At 30.0% G+C, this 15,737-nt stretch overlaps 1 long non-coding RNA gene across 1 annotated transcript; it reads right to left on the bottom strand.

Moving 5' to 3' along the window:
- Positions 1–8,381: 8,381 nt before the first annotated feature.
- LOC147810961 (uncharacterized) lies at positions 8,382–12,852 on the bottom strand. The gene is made up of 3 exons (XR_015433061.1): positions 12,698–12,852; positions 12,096–12,138; positions 8,382–10,628 (listed from the first exon to the last, which is right to left on the bottom strand). It is a non-coding gene; the product is annotated as an uncharacterized LOC147810961 (long non-coding RNA).
- Between the last annotated feature and the right edge of the window lie 2,885 nt (positions 12,853–15,737).

Below are 15,737 nucleotides of genomic sequence, written 5' to 3'. Positions count from 1 at the left end.
ACAAATTTTGTATTTTGCCATGTGAAATTCTTGAGCTTGCGACAAAAATGGTATATCTCTCAACTCAAAACTTTTTCAACTGTTATGAAATAAATTAACACAAATAATAAATCTATACTAAAAATTATATCTTTTTTCTTCATGGAACTATCTTTGACTAAACGATATTTATAATTGTGGGCAAAATTTTTTAGGGTGATATAAATTAAAATTTTACGAGTTATGGTGAAATACACAAAAAATGAAACTAACAGTGAAAGGTTCAAGCTAAGGAACAAAACTCTTAACAAAACTATAGGGCCATATTTCCCAGATTGTGGCGACCACCTTTATTTTGGGGGTCAAAAATCTGAATTCTTCGAAAAAAAAGGTATGTTAATTCAGAGATAGTACATTTTTGTGTTCGATTTCGTAACTTGACTAACTCTTCACTAATAATTTAGCTTGTTTAACGCCATCCCTTCAAACCGTAAAGATTGTAATTCCTAGAAGATGAAGATTCGATCATTAGATCAGAAGTTGTTCAGGGTGATCCGTTTATTGTTTTTGAGGAACTGAATAAGCATACCTTTTTCTTCGATGGATTTGGATTGCTGACCCCTAAGATATGGAGGTATCCGCAATCTGGGTAAAATGGTCCCAGTAGTTTGGTCAGGAAAGCAGTCCAAAGTTTGAACCCTAGTGTTAACTTTACTTTTTGCGGGTTTCGCCATGTCTCGAAAAGTTTTTTACCGAAATAAAAAATCTGCAATAAATCTGCAAAAAGTGCAATAATGAAATTAATTTAGCCAAAGATAATTCCATTCAAAAAGTAATTTTTAGTGAATATTTACTATTTTTTTATTCAACAATATTCGCAAAAATTTTGAATTGTAAGGTATACAGTTCATTATACCGTGTAATTTTAAATGGAAAAATGCAAATTGTGATAAAAATCGGTCTAATAGTTTCTGAGAAATAGAATTCTGAAAATATCGTATTTTTAAAATTCGATTTCAGAGGAACTATTCGACCAATTTTGCTCAAGTTTTATATATTTCCGTCTAAAAATAACATTCTTTAAAATGATGTAAAAAATTATTTACCAATACAAAATGTTTTCGACTATTATTAAATGAAGTAATAGAAAATAGTAAATACCCACTAAAAACTGCTTTTTGTAGGGAATTTTCTTTGGATAAATGAATTTTATAATTGTATGTAAAAATGTTTTATTTCGGTTAAAAAAAATTTCCAGGTATAGCGAAACACGCAAAAAAAATTAACATTACGGGGTCCAAGTTTTGGACCGCTTTCCTGATCAGATTATTAGGACTATATTTTCTAAATTGCAGGCTACCCCCCCCCCCCCCCTATATTTTGGAAGTCAGAAATCTAAATACGTCGAAAAAAAAAGGTATGTTTATTCAAAAAAAAGTACTCTTTTGCGTCTGATTTCGTAACTTAATATGTATCATCTGATTAAAATTGATAATTAAAATTGATAAATTTAATCAGGGTGGTCTGTTTATTTTTTTGCGCATTGTGCAATTTTCTACATTATTTTAAAGAATGTAATTTTGCATGGCAAAATGCAAAATTTGAGCGAAATAGGTCAAATAAATCCAGTGAAAACTACGTCATATTTAAAAAAAAATTCAATTTCTCACAAACTATTTGATCAATTTAGCTCAAATTTTGTAAATTTACATTTTTTAAAATGATGTAAAAAATAGTATACATTATAATTTGAAAATATTTCGACTATTAAATAAAATAATAAATAATACTAAATATATACTAAAAGTTATTTTTTGCTTGACATTACCTTCGGATAAACGAATAGTGTGCAATTTTTTTTTTATTCGCTTAATCAGTGCTTGAGGTAATGTGAAGTACACAAGAAATAAAATTAACATTAAGGGGTCCAAACTTTGGACAGCTCTCCAGACTATACTATTTGAACCATATTTCCCAGATTGCGGCTACCCCCTATATTTCTGTGATCAAAAATCCAAATCTATCTAAAAAAAGCTATGTTTATTCAGAGAAAGTACGTTTTTGTGCCTCATTTTGTTATTTAAAATATGGTCTGCCGTAATTAATTATCATATTTGAGGTCACCCCTTTGAACCAGTAAGATTGAGTTCTAAAAATTGAACATCCGATCATTCGATCAAAAGTTCTTTAGATTGGTCCATTTATTTTTTTTTGCGCACTGTACATTAAATGTCTTTTAATATTCAAAATTTAGTTATTTACATAAAAGACATCTAACTAAGCTCCATGTGTGTGCATTTTCAGAAATTTTCAGCTCAATTGAATTTCTTTCAATTTCATGTCCAAGAACTTTAATAAATTCCAGGTCTGTGGAATACAGATCTATAGACTGAATCTAAATTCTAAAGAATATCTATTAAATCTTGCTCTATATATTTTTTATGATATTCAATTCTTCTGATTTTCGAATTTCAATTATGTACAGTTTTCAAAATTTCCTTAGACTTAATTAAAATTTAAAATTCAAGTGATTGTATGAACCACCTAAATATGTAGAGCACTTCAACAATTTATGTAACGAATAATAATTATCTTCGCACCTTAAGTTTGTCACGTTTTTTTTTTTTTTACATATATTCCAATTTACTGTTTTTTTTGTCCATTTTTGAATCCCTATGAAAAATGTTGTCAGAAAAGTAGCCAAATTTAGGGTTGTAAATTAATGTTTAGCGTCAAAAATACAAAAATTTAATTTATATCTTTAGAATTATGACTGAAAACGCTTGACCTAAGAACATCAAAACACATTTAATTGCCAGAGGAATGATAGGGTAGTTGAAAAGCTATTATTCGAAACACTTCTAATTCTTTTCAGGCAAACAAATTAGTTTTGATTTTTTTTCATTCAGATTTCTTCACTAACGATCTACCAGATTTCGATAGCTTTTTTTTGTTTAAACATCAATGTGCGCACTTTCTTTTACTTTGTTTTGACAAGCTCTCTAAAAATGTATATTTAGGGTGGTAGTTACGGAACATGCTGTAAATCAAAGAATATAACACACTTTAAATGCCACTGGAGCAAAACATATATTAAATAAATTTAAAGAAATTTTCTGAGAGAGCATAAAGTTAAGGGAAAAAAAATGACAAATCATTTTTCATGGCATAAAAAAACACAAATGCCAAAAATCTCCAACTCCCACTCTCTTTAATTCTCTTTTCCTGGAATCCAAAAATAACAGCACCCGCTAATTTTAAGACCCCTCTAATATCGCCCCCATAAATATCGTAGCCCTGTCAGGCATTGAGAAAAGGAAGATTTAGGCATAGCTGGAAATTTATGGGATAGAACACCCCCTACACTCTTCCTATCCTAACTTTCAAAAGAAGATAAACTGTAATTGTAAAGGAAGGGCGCACGATATAGAACATTGTACCAGTGCGTTTTCCAAAAGCCGGGGCTTGCCCATTCTCCGCCCTATCTACTCTAGAACTTATTATAATAGAGAGAAAAGGGGGCTCATTGTTTCGTTTGGCGGAGAATCTCTGTTTGGGACTAGAGGTTGCATAACATATGTGTATTAAAGAGGCTGGGATAGCTTTATATTTTCCAGATTTTCCTTATCCTGGATTTAGGAGACAAAAATAAATTTTTGATAGCGTAGAAGTTTTCCTGGGAATGGGTTTATGGCGAGAAAGCACGCTCTGGAAGGGATCGCAATAAAATGCAAATGAGATAATTTTAGGTCCTCGCTGAACTTTATGATTTAATATGTTAACGTTTTTTGGGGGGAATTTATGAATAAAAACTGATAAAATTAATGCCACAAATTAAAATTATTGAATTTTGTAGATAAAACTAAAGATAAAATATTATAGGCACATTTTTGGGAAAAAATATAAGCTTGGAGAGAGCTTATAAATTTCGTAATCACACAAATCAGTTTAACTATAGTTAAAAATAAAAGAAGAATTTAGGAATATAAAAATTCCAATAAAAATAACTAAAATACATTAATTTGACTATTCCAGATAAAATAAGATAAAAATATAAGCTTCAAATATTTCGTAAGAACAGTTTCTATGAAAAATATGCCATTATTTATAAGCTGGCAATAAGATGCTTGGGCATATTTTTTGTAAGTAGAAAAAAGTTCTAAATGGTTAAAGCGTCTAGCTGGAAAGAAAAGCAAGAACGAATTTGCTAAAAAAATGTCATCTTTAGAAATTTGCTTTACCACTACCTTATCCCAAAACCTTTCTCGTAACTGATAGTAAAGATGCAAGATTTGAATAATCCATTTATTAATTAATAAGTAAATGAGTATTTGTTAACTTATAAGCAGTTGTATTATTTATTTAAAAGTCTAATCTTATAATGAATAACATTAAGGGACAGATTTTTTTGCATCTATGCAAATATTTGATCTTGCCTAATTCGGGTGTGGGAATTTCAAATCTTGAATTAGTTTAGCTCCTATATTAGTTTAGCTTTCCTATTATGAGCTGCTCAGAGGAACACGAAGAAACAGTTCACAATAAGGAAGTGCTCCTTGTGGCGTATGGTGACATTTTAGGACATATGTTTCGATTCAGTTATTAATCCTGATGATGTGCCTTAGCTACTTTAGAAGTCTGTCGAAACAATTATGTGTCCCCGTTATATAACGTTTCTTAAACGTGCTCATTTCGACACAGATAGACTATAAATGACGCCCGGTGGCTGAGCGGTAGCCCTTCTCGCTGTCGTACCAAAGGTCCCTGGTTCGATCCTAGGGCCGGGCAAGGTTGACTCAGCCTTTCATTCCTTCAGTGGGTCGATAAATGAGTTCCAAGCATGCTTGGGGACTAAACACTGGTGGTTCCGCGTTCGGCTGACCACCTGACCGGAACATCTGCTCCTGCACCCCAGAGTCCAAGGTCAAGAAAACTGAGATGGGCACAGTAGGCCTTGGCCCTCTATGGGCTGTCGCGCCGCTGAGTTTAGTTTAGTTTGGACTATAAATGTCATTTAAAAACAGACTGTAGCTTTGGGAAGAAAACTGATTGCTGATTTAAAATCAGGGATACAAAAATAATTTTTAGTATCTGTTAAAAAAATTCCCTCAACAGAAACCAATAAAAATTAGTTCCCATGTATTTGATATTAAATCTCATAAAATATTAAAAATATGGATTTTGAAAAATTTTTTTAAAATTAAAATGTAATGTTTTTTTGAAATTTATATTTTAGAATTGGATAAATTATTAAACACGCGTATTATAATCGGATAAATTAAGCTCGTGTTTAAATTATTAAGCACAGACATTCATTTCTTAACATTCATTTTTATATTCTGTAAAAAAGTGCTTGCATTGTATTGCTCACAAAAAAATACCTAAGCCAGATAGTGACTAAAGCTATGTTAAAAGAATAGCAGCGTGACTTTCAGTTGTTATCGATGAAATTTAAGTTTTTTCCTTCATAAGAGCAAAATAGTATTTTTTACTAAAGTTATTTAAATAAATTTAAGTGAAATTTTCATATCTTTTTCCTTTATTCTTAATATTTCTAACAAATAAAAAGAAATCGAACATTTTCAGTATTATAATTGATCAGCAATGTGAGCTTCGATTTTTCATTAGCATTTAGTGTGAGCGTCAAAAAAATGCAATTCGCAGTAATTTCGTAAAAAATGAAGCATTTCACACATTTTACTTAAGTAAAATCGGCATCATTAAAAAAAATTACTTGAAAGTATCAGCTGAATCAATTTTGCTTATTTATTTATTACAAGCATCAAATATGTGCATTTATTTTTTTTAAATTCTATTATTTGTAAACCGTAATTTTATCATTTATATTTAAATTTGTTCCAGATAGCCAGCAAAAACATGGCTGTATCTCGTATTGTCATTCGGTACTATGTTCCAGTGCAGTTTTAAGTATACAAACTAGTCGAACAGTGTGTACAATTTTTTTCGACGATAAAATATTTTCGGCAATATTATTTTTGGAATCAATTTTGTCTGCAATAATTAGTAAATGGCTGAAACTTGCATTGTTATCCGACAAAATGCTTCGGTGTATATTTGAGAATTTTATTCAGGAAATATTCCTTCCTTTTATACACAATAAATTCTATTTCATTTCATTTTATAATCACCGTTAAACAGCAGACCTAATTTCGGGTTTACGATTGCTATTGTTCAACTCCATAGCTTTGTAACGTGGAACCCAATCCAGAGGACAAGGGAACTTCTGAATCAAGTAATGGGAGAAATTTGCCTTCGTGGAGAATTTTAAGATGAAACTAAATCGCAATTGTGTTATTGAATGGAAGAACAACGAAAACTTCTCACGGTTAGCCTGACGGCCAAAGGAACTCTATTCCATGATTCATCTCCCACTGAGGATATGTTACGTCAGCACTGTGGTCCTTGCGGAATTTAAATCGACCAGTTATCGCTGGGATTCGAACCCGGTTCACCTCATTGGAAGGCTAGCGCACTATCCTCTTAGCCACCACGGATGTAATAAATTCCATTTAGCGATAAAATCATGATGAAATTCTGCTTTCAGTGGTCAAGAAAGGATTGAAAATTTCACTGTTATGAGCAAATTTACAAGAATGCCGTAAATAGGGTAGAAATTTCTAGTGTAAAATTCCACCCGATTCTACCCAAAAATTAGTGAATTAAAACGGAGAAAAAACTGACGAAAATTTTGTACAGGATATTATCAGCACAAACACGCAAACGAGTAAAATTTGTTGATTCCAATGCAATATTCCAATTGCCGAGATTCGAAAACAAGTTATAAAAATGTTGTAAAAATGGCCGAAATTTCAATTTTTATATATCCGTCGTTGAGCAACCGACCCAATTTTGGTATTATGACTATTAATGCTCAACTCCGTATCCTTCTAATTTTTGAACCAATCCAGAAGACAAGGAAACTCCTGGATCAGTTCCCTCAGAGGTATTGATTTGTTATGGGAACATGGAGGACTTTGCGACTCGACGGATTTAGCGTGTATCAGTTACCATTTACTACACTTGAATTCTTCGGCAGGTGGGAATCGAACCCACAAACTCTTGAACTTGAGGCCAGTGCCCTACCAACCAGGCTATCCCAGCCTTCGAAATTTCGAGGTGAACCGGGTTCGAATCCCAGTTGATACGAATTCCGCATCTGGCTTACACCGAACACAGTGCTGACGTGAAATATCGTCAGTGGTAGACGGATCATGGATTAGAGTCCTCTTGCTGTCAGGTTAACCGTCGGAGGTTCTCGTGGTCTTCCTCTCCATGTAACGGAACTGCGGTTTATCTTTATCAAAAAGTCCTCCACGAAGGCAAATTTCGCCCAATACTCGATTCAGGAGTTCCCTTGTCTTCTGGATTGGGTTTCAAGTTACAAGGATACGGAGTTGAACTGTAGTAGTCGTAAACCCATAAAATTGGGTCGGCTGTTCAACGACGGTTATAATCTACTGGCATTAAACGAGGAAACAAAAAAGTAAAAGATTAAATGCTTATTCAATCCAAGTGAGAAACGCTGTGAAATTGTAAGTGAGTTAATAACATGATCAGAATATCTTCCAACTTACGCGACTGAAATTGACTTCTGTCACACCCGTTTATAGGGCTGCCCCATTCATACATCCATTTATTCACATATCTCAATTTTTGACCTGAACGATCAATCTTTGATTCAGTACCCCCAGAGGTTATTGATTTGTTATGAGAATATGGAGGACTCTGTGACCCGACAGATTTTACTTGCACCAGTCACCCTTTACTACACGTGGAGTGTTCGGTCGGCTGGATTCGAGCTCCCGTTATCACAAACATGAGTCCAGAAAACCAGACTATCCAGGCCACAATTGAGACAAATATATGCAGTCAACTATTCCCATTTTTTATGACCTGATAAAAAAAGAGTTTAAAAAAATCCACATCAAACTTATTAACTTTCAGTTTTCATTTAAATTTTACACCTGCGATGGTAAGAATAATCAGATTTATAATCACTGCTAGTATTCCTAACATTACCCTATTGGAAAAAATTCCCAGTATAAAAAATTTTATACCGGCTTATGAAACACCGGTTCCGGTATGATACTGGATCCAGTATTATACCGGACCCAGTATCATACCGGAACCGGTGTTTCATAAGCCGGTATCAAATTGATCCCAGTATGATACCGGAACCAGTATCATACCGGAATGGGTGTTTCATAAACCGGTATCAAATTGATCCCAGTATGATACTGGAACCAGTATCATACCGGAACCGGTGTTTCAAAAGCCGGTATCAAACTGATCCCAGTATGATACCGGAACCAGTATCATACCGGAACCGGTGTTTCATAAGCCGGTATAAAATTTATTCCAGTATGATATCGAACCCAGTATCACTAGTGTACTACACCCAGTAAACTGGGATGGTGTAACAATTTATTTTTAACACAAGTATAGTGAGGTACTACAGTTTAATACAGGAAGGTTAGTGAACTGCTCTGAATGGGAAAATAAAACATTGTTACGAGTAAATAAATAAAGTCACCTGGTTTATACAGGGAACTAAAACACTTTGTCAAAAGCTATAGTTTGCATTATGTTTATAAAAATCAAATAAACTGTTTTTTTTAAACTTCTTCACAGTTAATGTAATTTTTTTAATAATTAATATATTAGAAATAATTGTCAATAATATTTGAATCTAAAATACTACACAAAAAATGTTTTGCAGCAACATAAGAAAAGTGTAAATGTATTCTTCAGATTTTATGAAAATTGATTGGGGATTAGAAATATTATGTAATGAATAGTCAAAAACTGACTAAAGTCAAAATCTTAATTTTTATATCCTTTGTAATTACAAATTTGATTGATAAATTTTGTTAAATAAGCCTCGGAAATATTTGACAAATGCAAATTCATATGCACAATAAGGAGACCGTGTGAAGTGTATATATCTATAAATATAAATTTAAACAATCTAATTATAAAATTATGATTTCATATAAATCAATTATCTTTGGTTTATATTTGTAATTGATAAATAAAATTGAATGCAAATAACACATATAATATTTAATGTTCGAAATGCCGCAAAAAATATTTGAAATGAATCTAATTTGACACTGTTCATTTACTTTGAAATCAGGCATTGTAAAATATAATTATATAGTTATGTTACATTTTGATCAATGTACTTGCTTGCTACTATAGATTTAAATACAAACCATTTTAATTTTAGATATATTTGATATTTAAATTATAGTCAACTTTAATCATTCAAACATAATAGTGGTTAGAGTAGTAATTATAGCTACAAATAAAATCTTAAATGACACAAGTTATTAACTAATATAAATAAAATTTTTGAATTCTTTTACTCTGTCATTCTATTGACATTTTTCTTAAGATCCCTTGACTTAAAGCACAATTTGATATAGTCATTTTCTATTTGAAGTATTTAATTTTTATAATTTACTTATCACATAATATCTAAAAATTAAATTAGGAAAGAAAGTTATCGCCTACAAAAGTTAAATCTCAAGAGCGAATTATTTATATAACGACACATGTTCATAAATAATAAAATAAGCCTAAATTTTAGAAGGATTTTCTTATCTCACAATTGTTTTGAACTCAACAAGATATAATTAATATAATAATTAATATACATACTGAATAAAAACACACGACACAAAATTAAAACTTTTAAACATTGAATATGACATAATTTAAACTCTGCCTTCAATAAGATATAAGAATTACACAATTACTAAATGATATAAACATTACCATAACAGCCTAAAAAATATTAATCTTCTTATAATCAAACGAAATCAGTATAGCCATATTTTAGTAGCGAAATAAAAAATATAGCATTCAAATAGTTGATTGATTCGCATAGTTAAAATATTATATCTTCCTTGTTGTGGTTCATTTTTACTTTTTACAAATGCAACCGTCGTTTGCAGGCCTTATCTGCGTCAACCATGTATGATTGAGCGCACGCGAGCATGAAATGGACGGACGTGTGAAGGTCTAGCGTCATACAATCGTTCCAAGCTTAATGGAGAGACATCTTGCTTTAGAGGATGAGATTTGTAGGACTTCACACCATTCCACAATTTTATTCACAGTCAACTGCAGTTGACGTTCAATGACGCGCACGTCAAATCCTGTACATGACACGTTCGGATCGTCAACATATCGTGAAACAAATACGGAAGGTGGCAGCACGTTCAAGATTTGTGATACATGAATAATGAAGAGTATGACACTTAAAACACTGCCTTGAGGGACGCCTTCAGCCTGACTGAAGAGATCAGAAAATGTAGTTCCCAACTTTACTCGAAAATACCGCTTCGACAGAAAGTTCTTGAGAAAGATGGGTAGATTTCCACGAAGTCCCATGTCGTAGAGTGTCTTCAAAATTCCGTACTGCCATGTCCGATCGTAAGCTTTCTCAATATCAAAGAAGATAGAGACGAAAATGCACTTTCCAACAGTCACTTTTCCAGTCTAGTTGGAGGTTGTCTGGTTGTGCAGGATCCGTCACTTTTCTTTAATGTCGACCTCTTAGTAGAATTATCTATCTCACTTCACCAAAAAAGAGCCAGCAACAATATCTCCATTTAGAGCTCCTAATATAAACAAAACTTCAATTAACATTAATTGTAAACTAAACAATTTCAAAAAATCTCATTTTTGACATTGCATGCCTTATCTTTTAATATTATGCTTTATCTGTTTATGCTAAATTTTAGATTACAATGTTGATTAAGTTAATATTTCAAATTGCAGTGCTAATTCCATTAGACATTTTTAACATTAAGTAATATTGAAATACACAGACTGCAAATAAATAAAAGATTAAAATAAATTATTTTAAATTAAGAATAAACAGTTTATACAGTAAATTAACTAATTTATACATTTAGGGATACATTAGGGTTTAACTAATTTATACAGTAAAAACAATTTTTCAGAATAACTATTAAGTATGAAAAATACAATTGCAAATACTACATATTTTTCAACTACTATACCAATCAATTATAAATATACTCAATATTTCAACTGGCTAATTGAAACTTAGATCAGCGCGACAATAGTAAGAAAAAATAATGGTCCACCAAAATTTTATTATTTTTGTAATCTGAAAGAGATTTCTAATAAAGGGAAGTTAATGTCTAACATAGGTATCTCTCATACTACCCACTTCTAGTTGACAACACAAAAGAATTCACAAACGCCCACATCATGAAAGCACATTACCAACCTACTTTTAGAGTGACTCCATGCAAAAATTTAAGTATGAATGATCTGAAGTAACTTTTGACGATTTTAGTTTCAGTACAATAGTTTTTAAACAGTTCAGCTCATAACTTTATCAAAAGGTTAACATTTAAATACATTATCATGACAAAGCATATTAAAGGTTTTAAACATAAAATTAAAATTTGAACTTTTCAGAGGCAGAACTTAGAAGTAAAAATATTGAAACATTTAAATCTGCATATACTTTTTACATTCATTAAAATCAATGAAGCATTCAGTTCCATTTTATAATTAATTTGTAACTATAATATGAAAACTTGCAAAAAGGCGTCACTAATTCAATTTATCAACAAACTGAATATCTTTATGTACACTGTATCACTTTTATGTACAAAGAAATATAATGAATTCAGGACTGCCAACTGCTATGTTTTTAGCAAAATGTTTTATTGATATTGTTAACTAAAACTTTCAGAATTCTGGGAATTTTGCAAACATCTTAAAAGCATCAATAAGGAGAAATTAAAACAAGAAAAAAAAACCTCCAGGCGAAATTAAAACAAAAACATTAAAGAACAGGACAAATTTAAAGAGTATAACTCGCAGCCACCCCAGCCAAATCTCTACTAGTCTTTCGTTTTTAAATAATAAATAAAATTTGTAAGCTTAAAATCTTTTAGGCATCTTGACAGTTGTAGCTGGTGTAATGGATCTTGACTCTGAAACATCCCTAAATGTAGATTTATAAAGGATAAAATAACTATCGAATTTTTAAAACAAATTCTATAATAGTTTACATGTTGAATATGTCAAGAACAAGAAAAACATACCTCTATTGAAATAAAAAATAATAGGCTGTTTTCCAAATCATTTCTGAAAAAAAAATTGATTTAGAAATTATACAATTACAAAATATATGTACACTATTAACTAGCAGTAATATCAAACTTTTAAGTATCAACTACTTTGTTTTTAAAATGTTATTTTAGCTTAACTGAAACTTCATGGTACCAACAGTTAATTAAATATAATTATAATTAAATGCTTTAAAATAAAATTAGACATTAAAAATAACAAAAGAATTTGAGATTAACATTTAATTATATAACGCGAAGTTTCCAAATATTATATAAAACTAAACAAATAATTAATTTGTCAATAACGGTGATATTAATGAGAATTTATGTAAAAAGAGAATTATTTCAATTAAAGTTTCATTAAGAAACCCAGGAAAAAACATTAAAAATACTTTCTTCTCATGCAATGGAGTCTCAATGCAATGAACCCCATATCAAATGCACATGCAGTAATAATTCAAGAATAATATATATGTCTTGATTACTTTAAATATTACTGAAGCATACGTTTTAACATTATTGTAACTAACAAAGATGCAAATAAAAGCAAGAAATAAAGATAAAAATACACTTACTAAAATATAACGCCATTCTTCCCACGATGCTTCCATGATGTAAACAAGATTAGTTGGCTGTGAAGTTCAGACAGAGAAACGGAAAGAACTAGAAAAACTGAGCTGTATAGATCAGCTAGCGTGATATAGATTTAACGAACGAATTCGTCGCTTCACGCTAGCTCGATTGATTTAACGAACGACTAAAAGTCGATTCTCGTCTTTTCGTGATTATTCGTTTCTGAATTAATCGCTCTTTTTCTCTTTTATAGATTCAATTGAATTAACTATATAGTAACAAAACAAATTTATTTATTTCATTCGAAAAAAGTTTAGTTTGTTTTATGATTTAAATTTATTAATCACAAATTTCAAAAACGGACTGAAATTTATAAATTAATGAAGGAGAGTTTTATGTTTGAAAATAAAAAGTTGAGATTTTATATCAATTTTTAATTTATGTAAACATATTTCCTTTGCTACGAAGTTGTTTTTGTTTGAAGCCTGAACTAATTAATTTATTTCTCGAATTGATAAATTAGTTTCGGTTGGGAATAACATTGTTCTAGAATAAATTCAAATATAATAAATAAACAAATAAAAACATTTTATAATAAAATTTAACAATTAATAATATTATTTTATCATCATGACTTTGATTAAAATAAATTTCGTAAATCAAAAAATAAATGAGTAAATAAATAATAAACGAATAAAAACACAATCTATTATTAAATTACTTTTCTTGGAAAATTACTAACATTTAAATGACTTTATACAGATTTTAAAGTAATTAAAATGTGTAAAACTCTTACTCAAAAACTTCCTTTTTCTTCAAAATTATAAAATGATTTTAATATTTTTAAATATGTATTTTTTTCAATTAATGTATATAGAAAATATATGCTTTCACCGCCCTTGATATCGTATACGTAAAGAATTCTAATAAAAATCTAAGAAATTAAGTATTTGAAATAAGTATATAATAAATAAAAAAATAAACGAAGTTTCATAATGTCAAAACTGTTAGATTTCCAGAAAAATATGTACTTACTAAGAATGAAGCTATATTTTAAAACTACTTTAAAACTCCCAGTATGTTTGAAAACTGGTATAAAAATTTCCAGTACGATTTTATATCTCGTGTCGAAATTTCCAGTATGATCCATACTGGTTTTAAATTTCTGATATAGTGCCATACTGGTTTTACACTTTCCAGTATGGAACTATATTGGTTTTAAAATTTCCCGTATGGTGTTATACTGGTTTTAAAATTTCCCGTATGGTGTTATACTGGTTTTAAAATTTCCCGTATGGTGTTAAACTGGTTTTAAAATTTCCAGTATGGTGCTATACTGGTTTTAAAATTTCCAGTATGGTGCCATACTGGTTTCAAAATTTCCAGTATGGTTATACTGGTTCTGGTATCATTTTTACTGGTTTTTGATACTGGTTTTAAGATTTTTTTCCAATAGGGTATTGTCAAAAATGTGTGAAAAAACATTAGTACCCCTTGCCAATCTCAATTAAAACAAAAATTAAAGAAGTATATACTTCTCGAGCAGTGCGCGAAATAAAAATGATGCCAATTTGAATAAATTTTGTTCTAATATTTGAAATTTCACAAACTAAGTACCGACTATGAGGATTTAAAAGGGAAACTTCATTTTTGTTAATTAACTAATTGAGTAACAGAATCGAGCAAAAACTCATACTTTCTCTAAGCATACTCTCTAATCGTTACTTTAAGCATAATTTCTCTAGCATTTTTTTAGCTGATTTAAATTTTTGATTATCAAAATATGGCGATGGCCGCAATCTGGACCTACAAGTCTCGATAGTTAAATCATGACAGAGGTCAAAAATTCGGTTTTTTGATATCAATGATATCAATTTCCTTTTTTACCTATTTCGCCATGTCTCGAAAATTTTTAAAGTTAATTGAAAAAATTTTGCGCATAATTATGAAGCTAGCTTATCCAAAGATAAAAATAATTTTTAAGAGCTTTGAATTATTATTTTTTTTTTGTTGCTTTATTTGCTTTTGCTTAAATTTGAATTGTATGATATACAAATTTTTACATAATTTAAAACTTTATAATTTTTAATATCGAAATAGAAAATTTGTCAAAATTTGGTTGAATACGTTTTCGAGAGGTAGAATTTAAAAAATGTTGCTTTTTTAAAATTATTTAACCGATTTTGCTACGTTTTTATTTCGTCATTTAAAACAACCATTAGTTTAAAATAATATAAGACTTTGAATACCTTATAATTTAATTTTTTTTCAACATAAAAAAAAAACAATTAAAAAATATAAATTTTTTTATGGAATTATCTTTGGATAAACAAATTTTATAATCTTATGCAAAAATGTTTTGAGCCGCTTTAAAACTTCTAGAGAAATGACTAAATGCGCAGAAAGTAAAATTAACATTAAGGAGTCTTAACTTTTAATAGATATCGTGCCGAAATTATTGGGACCATATTTTCCAGACTGTTTTTCCCTGAAAGGAGATATTAGGTTTACCCTCTTCTAAGGTTTTTCCCTATTTCGATATTGAAATATCCATGTCAGTTGAAAATGAAAAGGTACGGTTATTCAGAGAAAGTTAGTTTTATGTTTGTTTCAATAGCTTAATTAAAAGTTATCACTAATTAACTAGCACATTTCAGGTTACTCTTTCGAACATTAACAACGACGTTCACTTTGCGATATTCCGATTATTAGGACAAAAGTTATCTAAGGTAAATTTTTTCTATTTTGGGCACAGTCTCAGTGTTCTTGTCTTAGATCGGTACAGTAAGTGTGCAACAATTTCTGTTAGCCCAAATATACTTCTCTGTTACTTTGCTACTCTGAAAGTGTAAACATTTTTATGTTTATAGTAAACATATAAATTTTTGAACTATTCCAATGAAATAATTTTTGGTATCATGTTTAGAGTTATTTAGTTTAGGTATACATGAAAAATTAGTTTTAATTGCATGAATATCCAAATTAAATGAATTAAAAAAAATTGAAGAAAAGAACTCAAAATGCATGTTAGCTACGGAGTTA

Source organism: Parasteatoda tepidariorum, chromosome 4 (assembly GCF_982258835.1).
Source record: "Parasteatoda tepidariorum strain Cologne lab strain chromosome 4, Ptep-v5.0, whole genome shotgun sequence".
In the NCBI taxonomy this organism is placed as follows: Eukaryota; Metazoa; Arthropoda; class Arachnida; order Araneae; family Theridiidae; genus Parasteatoda; species Parasteatoda tepidariorum.
The sequence above is the reverse complement of the archived record's forward strand: the minus strand, read 5'-3'. Positions and strand labels throughout refer to the sequence as shown.